Source organism: Camelus ferus, chromosome 2 (assembly GCF_009834535.1).
Source record: "Camelus ferus isolate YT-003-E chromosome 2, BCGSAC_Cfer_1.0, whole genome shotgun sequence".
NCBI lineage: Eukaryota > Metazoa > Chordata > Mammalia > Artiodactyla > Camelidae > Camelus > Camelus ferus.
Genome location: NC_045697.1, coordinates 9,759,302 through 9,773,521, shown reverse-complemented (window position 1 = coordinate 9,773,521; position 14,220 = coordinate 9,759,302). Strand labels below are relative to the sequence as shown.

General features: G+C 38.4%; 1 long non-coding RNA gene and 1 other non-coding gene across 4 annotated transcripts in view; one reads left to right on the top strand and one right to left on the bottom strand.

Moving 5' to 3' along the window:
• LOC116668000 overlaps positions 1-14,220 on the top strand; it is a 269,658-nt gene that overhangs the window by 44,656 nt on the left and 210,782 nt on the right. The window lies entirely within an intron of this gene.
• Positions 12,850-12,956, bottom strand: LOC116659407. The gene has a single exon (XR_004314785.1). It is a non-coding gene; the product is annotated as a U6 spliceosomal RNA (small nuclear RNA).

The following is a 14,220-nucleotide window of genomic DNA, read 5'->3' as shown; positions in this document are numbered from 1 at the left end:
TTTTTAAAATTTGAAGAGATAGTTATAGTCAACCTAAGACTCCAGACACAGACAAATTACCCATTAAGGGTATAAGATATTATGTAAACATTTTATGTCATGAAGTCTCAAGCATTTTACCCACTACACATCTATTCTTAGGAAGCTACCAAAGGATGTGCTTTATAAAATGAGGAGTCAATCAAAAAAGAGGAAGACGTGGGTTTAAGAAACCAGGGCATTTCATGCTTGGGGTCCAAGATGGTAGAGAAAAAAAATGCCCAGCATGAAAACCTTGTAACAGGCCTGGAGACCAATAGGTCCAGATGGGAACAGAGGACTGAGGGCAAAGGGAAAAAGGATACAAATAGGTGGGTGGCAGAGGGGAGAAAAGGAGGCAGAAATAAATGTTTGAAACTGTGGTTGAGTGTTTGTGAAAATTATGATAGATTTTGAAAGACTTGTTGGGGTAGTCGGGAAAAAAGTAGCAGTAAGTACATTTAAAAATGAACACATAAAAAAGAAATCAGTTAACATCTCTAGGAAAAGCAATAGTTCTATAAGAAAGGATTTGGCATCCCAGTATATTACTTGGTTTAGTAATAAATAACATTTATATAAGTCATAAGGATGCAAACACTGATTATTGGTTAGCTCAGTATTTGATACATAATTAAGAAGTTGAAGATGGTGTAAGAAAGCTCAGTGCTTAACTTATATAGCAGGAAGTCAATATATAAGGTCTTAAATTTTTAAAGCAAGATATAGTGGTTTGAGCATCTTGTTTAGAGATAGGGAGATAATTACCAGAAAAATAGGTAAAATAGTTGAAAGAGGTTGACTTTAGGGAGCAGAACTTAGAATTTGGTGGTGAGTGGCTCAGGAGATTACCATCTTTCAGTATGAACCAGTTTATTTGATTTTAAAAAATCAGAGCATTTATTATTTAGATAAAATAAAATAAACAACCTTAGTAATTATTCTTCCTGTATATTCGTTCTCAATGCCTCCCATACAGCCTACATTACTTGTCTTCCCCTCTTCTCCCACCCCAACTCTTCCTCTCCTCCCTGTGCTTACGTAGATTATATGACTTATTCCTGTAGCTTCATTGATTTTTAATGGTCCAGTTTTGCATTTTACACTCTGAGTGCAGGGACTAGGTGAGAGGTTTCCAAAAGTCTGTTGGTTCACTTTGCCCTTATTGTCTCAGTAGTTACTTTATGGGATCTCCAGTCTAAAGGAAATACCTAGCAGGTCTTTTTATTGAGAAATTAGGTCCAAAGAACTTAAGATTATCCTTTATAAGTGTAAGTGCTTTGGGAAGGAGCTTACAGTGCATATTTTTTTTTCATTTTGGAGAGGCCCCAGCTTGAGTTTCTCAAAGTAGTAGCAGGAACTAACTTTCCCACAACAGGGATTGCTTAAGTAGCTCACCACAACAATAACATAAATCAAAAATTAAAAAGGAAAAAGACTAACTTACCTAGAATTCTGTTCCTCAAAGAATCACCTCTTTTCCTTTTCCTAGGTAGTCCTTGTCCAAATGCAGACATGAGGTTTTTACAATCAGTGAGGATGTAATGTTGTGTTGTGAATTATTCACTCACTTAGGACTTGATCACGCACGGTTTTCCTTGCTGGCACGTGGTTTTCATAATGGTTATCTTAAACAGCTGTCTGTTTCATGCATTGTACTTACTGAACCATATCCCGATGAATGGATGTATTGGTTACATCTTTCTTTACTCTACAATTAAGATATTTCTACACATATCTGTGATATTCCTTTTGATTATTTATATAAAATAATTTTCTAGTAAAAGCTAAATATGTATAAATTTTTAGAGTTTTAATACCTTAAAACTGGAAGAGAAGTTGCTATATCAAATCTCAAATTCAAGGCAGGGATGCCTTCTAAAGCAGCATGACTCTTCCTGACTCCTACCAATAAAATTCACTTTCTCACATGGAAGTTCATCCAATTTGTTTAAAAAATAAGAACTTTTAAATCCTTGCTGTTTTTTTGAGCCAAGCTCAGCATCATTTACTGCGCTTGTTGGTCCTCATTTTGCCCCCAGGAGCTGCACAAAACCAATGTGTTCGCTCCTTCCACATGGCAGCCCTTCAAATATTTGAAGATGATGATCATGGACAAGTGACCTTTGCACAATCTTTCAACTAAAATATTCCCCGTCCATGACTGCATCCTCCTACTCACTCACCTTTGCCATTTTCTGCCCCAATTACCCAAACCTCCTTCTCTCCCTGCCAATCACCCACAGTTCCCCCAGCACCCTTGATGGGCTGCCTTTCCAGGTCTACGCCACTGTGTTCTGTTAAATTAGAGGCGCCGTCAACGATAAGATGCACCGTCTTTTTTATGTATCACTGAGAAACAAATGACAACCTCTGCCAATTAAACTCTGACATGACATCAATTATAAGGCATGCTTCATTTTCAGAGATGTGAAAATAATGTGTGCCTTAGAATCAGTGAAATACAGCAAGGCAGTTGTTTGGGGTCAGCCTCAGACCATCCGTATGCGCCGTGCAGTGTGGCCCCTGGACTTGGAAATCATGTTCCCTGGATGGGTGGCTTTCCCTGACAATGGTAGCCATTGCTGCTCAGGCCTGTCCGAGTTTGTACCCTTGCAGGCAGGCCTGGGGGAGGTTTTCTAGTCACGTGTGATGTGGTTTGATACTCTGTGTGCATGCATGCGCGGGTACATCGCAGAGGCATGTTTAATGATTAAATATTAGTGTGTATTGTGAAATGATCACCATGATACAGCATGTAGGCAAATTCACAAACACAGAATCCACAAATAAAGAAAATTGCCTGTATTTCTAATAAAACCTCATTTCACCCTTCTTTCTCCTCTCCTCCCCTTCCTTCCTTCTTTCCAACTACCTACTAGTCCTTATATCTTTTTATCCATACAGAGAGAGATGTCTGGAATTGTTCTCAGAAAGAATTGACAATCACCATTATTAGAAGGTGAAACTTTACATTTTCATTTGAAAACAAATGTATAATAGTACATATTTTTACAAATATAATCATGCCATTATTAAAAATTGATATTAAAATACAACAAATATTATAAAATAAAATATTGGTAAGATTTTTTGTTTGTTTATTTACCACAATGGTGTTTGTGGGTTTTTTTTTCCACAGTACAAGTCAATATCTCATGAGGAAGTGAGGAAACAGGCAATCATATACTGCTGGTTTTAGTGTAAATTAGCACAATTTTTTTTAAGAGAATTTGGCAAAATGCATCAAAAGCTTCAGTGGTTTTTATCCTCTTTTATCCAGTCATTTCATCTGGAAATTTCATCCATAAAAATAATCACAAAAAATTATTAACAATATTATTGTAATTGTACACATGTCAATCAGTCCAATAGACCATCCATACGAGCATAGAAGAAAGAAATATAGTTTTTATAAGTCATGTGCTTTATGAATTTGTGTGACATTGTTAACATTGTGAAGGACAGAGTAAAATACCATACAATGAAGATAATGTACATTAAAGAGACTTCACACAACCAAAATGTTAGCAGTGGTTACCTCTAGAATGCAGAATTCTAGGTCAGTTTCATTTAAGAGTTATTTTTATGGACAGTCCACAGTTTCTATAGTAAGTATGTATTTATGATGAGGAGAAAAAGACAATAAATATTATTTAAAAATAATACTTGGCCTGTCAAGAAAGTGTAATGATCAATAGCGTAATTTACATAAATGCAGATACCTGCTTTTTGGTCTTTTTTTTTTTAAAGACCTTGTATTTGCTTGGCACGCTCCTAAATTCTGTATCATCTAAAGTTATTTGCATTATAACCTTGTGAGGCAGGTTTAATAATCTTCAGTTTATGGATGAGACTACCTAGATTCAGAGAGATGTACGTATAACGTAAGGGCTCCCAGTTAATAGGGGACAGAGTCAGGACTTAAACCCAGACTTTCTGAATTCCATCCACAAATGCCAATGTCAGAGCTGTTGTGAGGCCATAGCCCTGCAGAGACCAGCAGAGCATCTGCCATTTTGTTGCCAAACAAACAAAAAAAAGACATTTTCTATTATGTATCCTATGTAAACCACAAGCTGATGAGTAAATGACAGCCCTATGAAAGATGGTCCTTTATGTTATTATCAGTGATTTTTTTCAGTCAAGAATCTATGATGTTCAATATATCACTAATTCATCGAGCCAACATATTCAAGGTGCCTATCCCATGCCAAGCCCTGTTCTAGGCACTGGTGACACAGAAATTCATAAAACAAAGGCCCTGCCCTCATGGACTTCCATTCTTTTTTGGAGAGACCGATATAAAGATACTGTATATAACACAGAAAGCAGTGGTCAGTGCTGTGAATAAAAGAGAAAGTGGGAAAGGGCCTCCCACATTATAAGATCCTTTGCTCTTTCTGGGTTTGGGGTTTTAAGCAGAATGTAGTTACCTTGTCCTGAGGTGGAGAAGCTGGGAAAGGAGTGGTGTTAGAGAAGGGAGGGTGTATGGGAAATCAAAATCTTAAATTTGAGATGCCTCTTAGACACCTAATGGAGTTGTCAAGTTTACAGTTGCATAAGTTTAGGTGAGAGGTCAGGTCCGGAGATATAAATTTGGGAGGCATTGGCTTATAGATGCTACTTAAAATCATGAAATTATGTGCAATTGTCTAGGAAGACACACCCAGGGGCACACCAGCATTTAAAGGAAGAGAGAGGATTGGGAGGCACTAAAGGAGACTGACAGGGAAGGGTAGAAGAAAACCAGGGAGACGTGGTGTTAGAAATCACGTATTGTAGAACCTGGATTAGAATGTGGTTCTGGCTCCGTGTTGTGCCGTTCCCGTTATTGAAGATTTTTATGATCCCTTTTCTCCTTTTTATGCTTATCATTTTTTGTCCCTAAAAGTGTTATTTAAATAATAATTGAAGTGGTAGATTTGCCAGATGGTAATTGCTAAAATGACTTCCTTTGCTCTTTGAGTCTTTTGGGCACCATTCCAGTTTTCTATAACCTTCAAACATATGTGTAAATAGTTCAGTGGGTTCATTATCTAACTCCCTGAACAGCAAAGCATGATATCATCCAAAAGCCAATTCTCACTCCCATAAAGTGGAGCAATGAGCCATTTAGCTTAAAGGACCTTCACGGGAGGGTCCATACACTTACGCAGTCCTTCAAAATGCATGCTTTGTTATTTATTTTTATTTTTACATTTTTCACCTTTCTATAGAGGTATAACCTTTATGTAACAAATTGAACTAATTTTAAGCTCAGTGAATTTCTACAACTGTGTATGCCCATCTGCTCACCATGCAGATCAAAATTTAGAAACTTTCCGGCACCCAGAAGCCTGCCTCGTGGCCTTTCCCAGTTAATGCCCACCCCTCCCTTTCCCCATCACTATTCTGAGTTCCATTATCATTGGCTAGTTTTGCCTGCCCTTACACAGTATTTTCTTTGTGCCTGACTTCTTTTATATAACATAATGTCTCTGAGAGGCATCCATGTTGTTGCACATAGTAAATCATTCTTTTTAAAATTTCTCTGTGGTGTTTCCTTTTATGAATATACTCCAATTGATGTATCCATTCTACTGATGATGGACATTGAGTTGTTTCCAGTATCTGGGTATTATGAACAAAACATGGTATGGAAGACACATTTGTTTCTCTTGAGTACTTCTTTGGAAATGAATTGGTGGGTCATATTGTAAGTATATATATATCTTTTTATTTCAGCCTCTAGCAAATGTAAATTAAAATAATGAGATATTTATTGCTTATGAAGTAAGTAAATATGCTAGTATATTTAGTCCAGAAGATCCACAGTATTCTGTTCCCACTTTCATACATTGCCAGTGGGAGTATAAATTGGTATGACCCTTTTGGAAAGCATTTTGCCAGTATTAGTAATAACAGCCTTTAAAAATTTTATACCACTTGACCCACAAGTCCTTTTTTTTTCTTTTTCTGTTTTGGAACCTATCCTAAGGATATTTTATTTTTTGTAAATATTATTTACAGTTTATATTTCATATAAATATATTAGACATTTAAAAATATTATCATAAATGTTGTTAAAAGTTTATGAACCAAGATTTTTATTGGAGAACTATTTGTAGTAAACAAACAAACAAACATAAAACAGTGGAAAGAGCCTATGTCCAACAATAGGAAATGCTTGAAGTAAATTAGGTAACAACCTCTCAATGCAATATATAACATTTTGTCTATGAAGAGTTCATAATGGCATAGAAATATGATTTGCTATAATGCTAAATTTAAAAGCAGAACATGTGTTTAGAGTCTGACTATACCTCTGGGAAAAAATATATATATATGACACAGAGAGATTAAAGCCCCAAGAGGAAATGTTCACAGAATGTTAATGCTGACCAACGGAGTGGTAGATTACTGGGTAATTATTTCCTTTTATCCATTTTGCAAATTTTCTGAAATGGTTAGTGCTGGTTTAGTTAATATTTTGAAATTTATCTCCACTTGCCAGTGGCAGGATGGTATACTGGTTAAGAGTATGATTTCAAAAGCCATATTACCTGGGTTCATATCCTAGGGTCCTGGTTTCATTGCTTGTTTGCTGTGTGTCTTTGGGCAAGTCTCAGTTTGACTTAATTCACCAAGTATTTATTGTCTAGTATGTGCCAGGCACTGTTCAGCAAACAAACGGGTAAAAGTCCCTGTGCTCCTGGAGCTTCCAGTCCAGCGTGTGCCTCCTGCAGAACAGGCAGCAGCAGTGGTGACGAGCCAGCACTGGAGAAGTGTCTGGAACATGTGATCCCACAAGGAGTGCTAGTGGCACCTAGGACTTTTATGTCTTAATACCTGATATGTTCATATAAAAATGCCTGGGACATTGATAGAGTCCTGCAACTCCCAACTTCTCTATCAGTAAAAAAGAACCTCTTTCTAAGAGAATGCATTTGATCTGGTGTGTAACTGGCCCCTTTTGCTGGTCATTTTAGAGAAGTACTGATGACCCCGCCTAACCGTGCTTTTTTGTGTTCCATACTTACCACAGATCATGGGACTCGGCTGTGGCCAAGTGGAATCCACTTTTCCAAATGCTTCCTAAGAATTCCTGCTTCCTTATTCCCAGTGATAAAATTGTTTCTTATTATCCTTTGTAGTAGTGTAACATTTTTACCATCTTCAACCAATGATGCAATTATTAGTTCAATGCTTTCAAAACCAATAATGTTTTAGTTTCCTTAAGGCCACCATAACAAAGTAGCACAAACCAGGTGGCTTGAAACAACAGAAAGTTATCCTCTCACAGTTCTAGAGGCTAGAGGTCTGCAATCAAGACACTAGCAGGCCTGCAGCCCCGCTCTAGGGGAGGAGGATGGTTCTTTGCTTCTTCTAGCTTCTGGAGGCTCCTGGGATGTGGTAGCATAACTCTCATCTCTGCCTCCATGTTTCTCATGACCTTTTCCCTGTGTCTCTCTGTACCCTCTCCTCCTTTCATAAGGACTCCAGTTATTAGATTTAGGGCCCACCCTAAATCACATATGATTTAATCTCGGGATCTTTAACTAATTACATTTTCAAAGACCCTATTTCCAAATAAGAATACCTTGTGAGATTCTAGGTGAATGTGAATTTTGGGGGGACACTATTCAACCTACTATGAACAGTAGTAATAATATCAACAATGTCACTCATGATTTTTAATTTCTTAAACTTAATGTAGATGGTAAAATAGAGTAACAGTTTTCTTAAATGTGTGCAGTTCATTACCTTCTTATAAAACATGGATAGAACCCAGAATTTTCAGTAGTGGTGCATGAGCTAGAAAAGGTTCAGGAACAGTGTGACCTCAGATGCTTAAGGCTCTGGCTCCATAAAGCTTTGGGGAGACTCATATATCCCCATAAGAACTGAGATGTGAAAATATTAAGGGTTAGGTCTACTGCAAATTTACTGGAAAAACAGGAAATGAATGAGGTACCTGAGCATTTGGACAGAGATTTTGTTCTTCTCTGCTTATTTCTTCTGATGACATAGAAATTCTGACAATCCATCATTCACACTAAATCGTCCACATGCCAAACTAGTTTAATGTTGTTCCTTGTGACTCTTCTGTCGGTAATGGGAATTGTTTCCCCAGTCATTGGAACCTTTAAATTCTGATACTTCAGTGGCAGCAAATTTCAAATGACCTACTGTGAACTGAACATGTAGGAATTCGTTTTTGGCGGGTGTGCATTCTGCAGCGTTTCACAGTTGTGTGAATTAGGGGTAATAAGGGAAAGCTTTGGACCACCATTCTTGGCTCTGCTGTCTCCAAGCAGCAACACCAGGATGTAGGACAATGGCAGAGAGATAAGGCTGACATTCAGTTGCTCACTTATTCAAAAAAGTATTTATTGAACACCTGCTGTGTACCATGCCCTGGGCTATGTGTTGGAAATACCACCAAAACAGTGCACCTTCCTTTAAAGAGATCCCGTCTTTAGGGGCAGATGAATAAGTAAACAGGCATTTGGAGGATAGGGAAGGAGGTGTGATGGGAAAGTGGTCTAAGATACCTGCAAGCAGTTTACCATAGCATTTAAGAGAGGGGGCATCTATTTTTATGTACATGGATTGGTGGTGGTGATTGGTGTCATAAAAGTGGAAGTTCTCAGCCAAGCAGAAATCTCTGGAGCCAGCAGTCTCACTTATAATTACTCAATAGGCGTTTTTTTTTGGAAGGAGAGTGAGACAATGTGCTCACAGACTCCCATGCATTTGAGAAGAGTGTTATTTCCATTCTTCTCGCTACAACTACAGTTTGAATCAATAGGGAAGTGCATTGGCCTTTGCACAGGGAATCAGAGATTTAGGAAATGATCCAGAATCCACAAGCCAATACAGCGCAAGTGAACTGACACCTAGAACATGCTGTTTGGAAGAAAGCCTGACATTTATCGCCACACAGTAGGTGTTCAACTAATGCTGGTTCATAGCAATGACAAGGATAATAATTAGGGGCAGTCAAGACTTTAATTATTTGATGATTCTGAAATTTTGTTGTAAAAGTTAAAATAACTAAAGCTCCAAGTAGGAAACAACTTGTAGTGAAGTTTATGTCTTCTACGTATTTTTTTAATTGTTTATATATGTATGTGTGCTTAGAATGTTTTTTTTTTCCTTAATAGAAGAATTGTGGTGAAAAAGTAGGCCTTTTAAAAATGAACTTGATATTTTTATTATGTGAAATATTTTAAAAATGAATATGAAGCAGAGAATATGAAAAGGAATGATATGACAGTATCCAAAAAGCTTTGTCAAATCTTAACATTTTTGACATATTTACTTCAAAAAGTGTTTTTTTAAAAGAAATAAACCATCACAGATACAGGTGAACACCCTGTGGGTTCCTCTCCCATCGCCTTTCCTTTCCTTATTACTCAGAGAGAACAGCTAAATCCCTCTAGATTGTTACTGTGTACCTGGTGTTTGTCATCACCTAGGTGCCTACCTTTACCCAGTCTCCCTTTCTTCCTGAGAACAGATGCATTTTGATTTTTAATTTTGAAGAGGTCTTTTCTTGTTGTTGCTTGTTTTGTGACTGTTCCTTTTGAATAATGTTTGTTCCTGTTTCATGGATGCAGTATCTTTTACTTCTCTGGGAATATATATATATATATATTTTTTTTTTTTTTCCCCTTAATTTCTTTTGCTTCCTGAATTTTATGTTTGTTTCTTTAAAAAAAAGATTGTGTTGGTCTGTTTATTATATTACAAGTGATCTCCAAAAAATTGGTGATTCTTTTCTGTCCATTTATATTGAAAAGTAAGGCACTTAAAAGCTTATTGAAAGCCCAGCACATGAGGTTAAGGCTTATTGAGTGGTGAGCTTCACTCTGGGGCAATGGAGCAAATTTCAGCCATTTCCTCGCAGAATTTCTAATTGTCCAGCAATTTCTAATTGTCCAGGTCTTTTCACTTGGGCTTTTCAGTCTCCTAAGGAGTTCCCGAATCATCCAGTCTCTTGCCTGTGGGTATAAGGCTGCCTGATGGCCTTCTGGGAGTTTAGGGAAAGAAGGATGCTAGACTCTCATTTTCAGCATTTTTAGCTCTTCACCCTTCCCTCTGCTATGCCCGATGCCCCTGAGTCCAGAATATTCTGGTTCAGTGTCTTCAGTGGTAACATTCCGGTCTTCTGTGGCCAAGGGGTGAGTGAAGAGGGAAGAGGAATTATGTCACATTGGCTACAGCAGGTGCCCTAGAAGTCTAACTGCGTCTTTCATGTGTACACCTTTAATCAGTCCTCCTAGTCTTGGGTCTGTTGTCTCTCCAACTTCACAGCTATCTAGCATTTCTGATTCCTGGTTTCTATTCCACTAAGGTTTGGCCAGGAAATAGAACTCGCTTAGGCTTAGAGTTACATGAGATTATTTACTTATTTATTTTCTCTCTCTCTCTCCATCTGTATCAGTCCCGCCTTACCTAATGACTTGACAGTCCTTTCCCCTGGCTCCCAGGCCCATGTTTGGATCCCTAGGTCTCCTCCCAGTATTTTAGGAATCCTGTCCCTCACACTAATCATGAGAATGGAGTGGATCCAGTCTCCAAGTCAACATGCTACCTGATTCCAGTCCTACTTGAGAAGTGGTGCCCATGTCCTCTGGGCTCTCTCAAGCCTGAAGCTTGCTAAAATTCATAGCTCCAGGTGGGGGTGGGCAGCAGACATTTCCTTGCCTTTTTTTTTGTAAGTGGGAAAACCCTATATATCTGTCCACTGGCTTTGAGTAGTGAAACTTGCTCCCCATCTTGGGCGGTAGCTTAAGTTTTATTTCAGTCACTCTGCAGAAGCTGTACCTTCAGCCCCACTCCAGGCTCAGAGCCCAGGGGCCACAGGGTTGCAGCCCCTTTCGCTCATTTGTGTCTTTGTTCTACTCATCATTTAACAAAGGTAATCTTTTACCACTTTGTTCCTGGTAGTATCTGTGTGTGTGTGTGTATGTGTGTAAGTGTGTAATTTGTTTTCCCCTTTCATTTCTATTTGTGTGGAACAGAGAAACAAAGTGAATTCAATACACCATCTTCACGGAAAGTCTAAATATTGGTTCCTTAAAAATTAACAAAGACAGCAGCCACAACAGCAAAAGCCAGCAACCTAATGAAAACCCACGCCCGCTCACCTGGTGAGAAGTGGTAAGAGCTGGCTGAGTCCGGTCGGGATAGGTTAACCAGGATGCTGTACGTGGCTGTGCTTTGTGACAGCTAAAGCCCCTCATAAATCTTAGTTATGTATTTCATGTTTATGTGTCCGTGTCACCTCATTAGGGAACTCTAAGACCTTCCTCACACAGGCCCCATTTTTATTTAGATGAACTTCTAAAGACCTGGGATTTCTCTCCATCTCAGACACAGTCCCCAAACTCCCAACACAAAAAGAAAAGCATGTTCTTGTCTCCTGGGTCCTTGAGCAATTTTTGGCCGAGATGCACATGAGAAGAGGGTCGGAGGAAGAGCCTCCCCGGCAGGCTGGGCGAGGAGTGCACAAGCTCACCGGAAAGACAGTGAGGAGTGCACTGCACACTTGGACTTCAGTTTTGCTTCTTGAATTGCCAGGTTATTTTCTTTTTCTGGCAGAGATTGTTGCTCCTTCTCTAACCTCACAGATTCTAAACTCTAGTCCTACTCTTGGTAGCAGTTTTCCTGGAATGTCACCAATTCAACTTAATAAACACGTACTGAAGTGTGCTGGGCAGTGCTGGGTCCTGGGAGTGTGATGGTGAACACGGCCAGGTCCCTGTCCTTAAGGCCTCATGGTCTGGTGTCAGGGCAGACAAACAGGTCTGTGAACCAAGAGAATTAGCACAGGTGGCGGACCTCTGTGCTTAGAGCTCTAGCTGTGGCATCTAGCTGCCAGGGTCACGTCTGCAGGAGCCGCTGTTCACAGTGAGGCTGTGAACAGTTCCTCAGCCTCTCTGTGCTTCATTTCCTCCATCTGTATAAAGCACATGATAACGATGTGAGATGTAGTGTATATACATACGTGCACACATATATACACACACATGTATATTCAGAATTCATTACGGTACATATACGATACACGTTTTTTTACACACACACACTCACAGATATATGCCAGGTACCTATATGTGTATGCATCTATGTTGTATTTATATGTATCTACATGTATATATGTTTCTTTTTTTTTAATGTTTAAAATTATTTTCTTTGGGGTAATTAGGTTTATTTATTTGTTTTTAGAAGAGGAACTTGGGCTTGAACCCAGGACCTCTGCTTGCTAAGCATGTGCTCCATCTCTTGAGCTCTCCCCTCCTCCCACACCTATGTTTCTATGTATCTAGCTGTGTCTATTTATATGTGTAGACGTTGTGGTCTGGGTATGTGCGTATATATGTACTGTATACAGCTACGTATCTGCAGTACAGACTATGGATGGATATATATTCTAGATATAAAGATATTGGTACTGCAATATGTTTCAGGTTATATATTATAATACATCAGTATATATTAAACGCATATAATTGAGACTGCCAAACAGGAAGCACTCCGTAAATATCAACTTGTATTATTTTTTCACCTTATTTCAGTAGCGTCATGTCTCTCACTTTACTAATTCTCAGAATACATGGTTCCTTTTTACATACATACACAACCACTTTTAAACACAAATATGAAATTCAAGAGAATGTGATGGGTAGATAAATTTAGGATGCCAAGAGCACAGAAGAAAAGGCCAGTCACCAGATTTTACAAAGGATCCTCTGAACTCCTTCTCTGGACATTTAACTTGATATATTATCCTAAATGTCCTATGTCACATGGTCCACGAGGTCTTCCTTTAGTTTTCAGAAAAATATGGAACGCTTCACAAATTTGCATGTCATCCTTGCTCAGGGGACATGCTAATCTTCTCTGTATTGTTCCAATTTTAGTGTATGTGCTGCCGAAGTGAGGACTCAACTTGCATTATTATGTACATTTTAACTATGGAAAATGAAAGAGAGATTTAATTAATAATGGACAGAGCATGGACTTTAGACTCAGGCAAGCCTGGGTTTAAAACTTTGCTCAACATCTTATAACCTTGAGTAACCTTGGATGTGAAGTCTTTAGCCCATTTCAAAATCAATGCTCAAAAAGTGCTGCTGTCATTATTATTTCTTAATTGCTCTGAAATAAAGTTTTCCCATCTCAAAAATAATGATTATTATATTTATATTGATATAGAGCAATTATTGCTCATTTTGGTGAAAATAATAAGTATTTCATTTTTAGCACAAAGGGGGCCATTATAGGTAATCAATTAATAGTGATCATTTAACATTTTGTTATCATCTCCAACTATGTATTTTTTATGTAAATTGTCTCCTGTGTGGCAGAGGCTGTCTCCACCCAAATATTCCACTTTTCCTTCTGTAGGATAGAGCTGTCTCCGGGGAAGATTTGCCAGGAATGTGGAAATGCTGCCTCTAACTTTTAAAAGTATCTGACACAACATGATTTGAAATTTGGCTTTACATTAACATCCCATGCATGAGAAAAAACAGTTTTGAGGCCCAAACCAAGTATTAATTTATCCAATTTAGAAAGTTTAATTTGGCATGGTCTCCTTGCTGAAGCTTGTTATTTCCATTATTCTGTTCACTTTTGATCTGAGTCTATTTAGACTTCGTTTGAACGTTGAATCTGTGGACTATTGGAATTATAGACCTGGAAAAGCCCCAAGAGATGATCTTAGAGTCCTGCTTTTCAAACTGTGATCTTAGGAACCACAGGGATGAAGAAGAGGTCCCTCACCATTTACCTTAGTTGTAAGAGAGGTCAGAGCCTGGGTGGGAACAGACACCCATCACTCCCACCCCTACTCTTCAGCCAGCCAGATCCACATGGATTCTGTATTATATGTTAGGCTTCTGACTAAGATGCCATTTGAAGAAGGATTTCGTAGCTGTCTGTCTATAGCAATGTCAAAAACAATGATCAAGATCAAGGGTCTGTAAACTTTGTAAAGGGCCAGATGATAAACAGAGACAGAATGGACTTCAACATTTTAAGTCTCTGTTGAAGTCCATACTGTCCCTGTTACAGCTATTCAACTGTTGTGGCAGAAAAGCTGCTCTAGACAATATGGAAACAAATGAGCATGGCTGTGTTCTAATAAAACTTTATTTACAAAAACGTGTGTTGGATTTGCTTGTAGACCCCTGATCTCATAGCAGC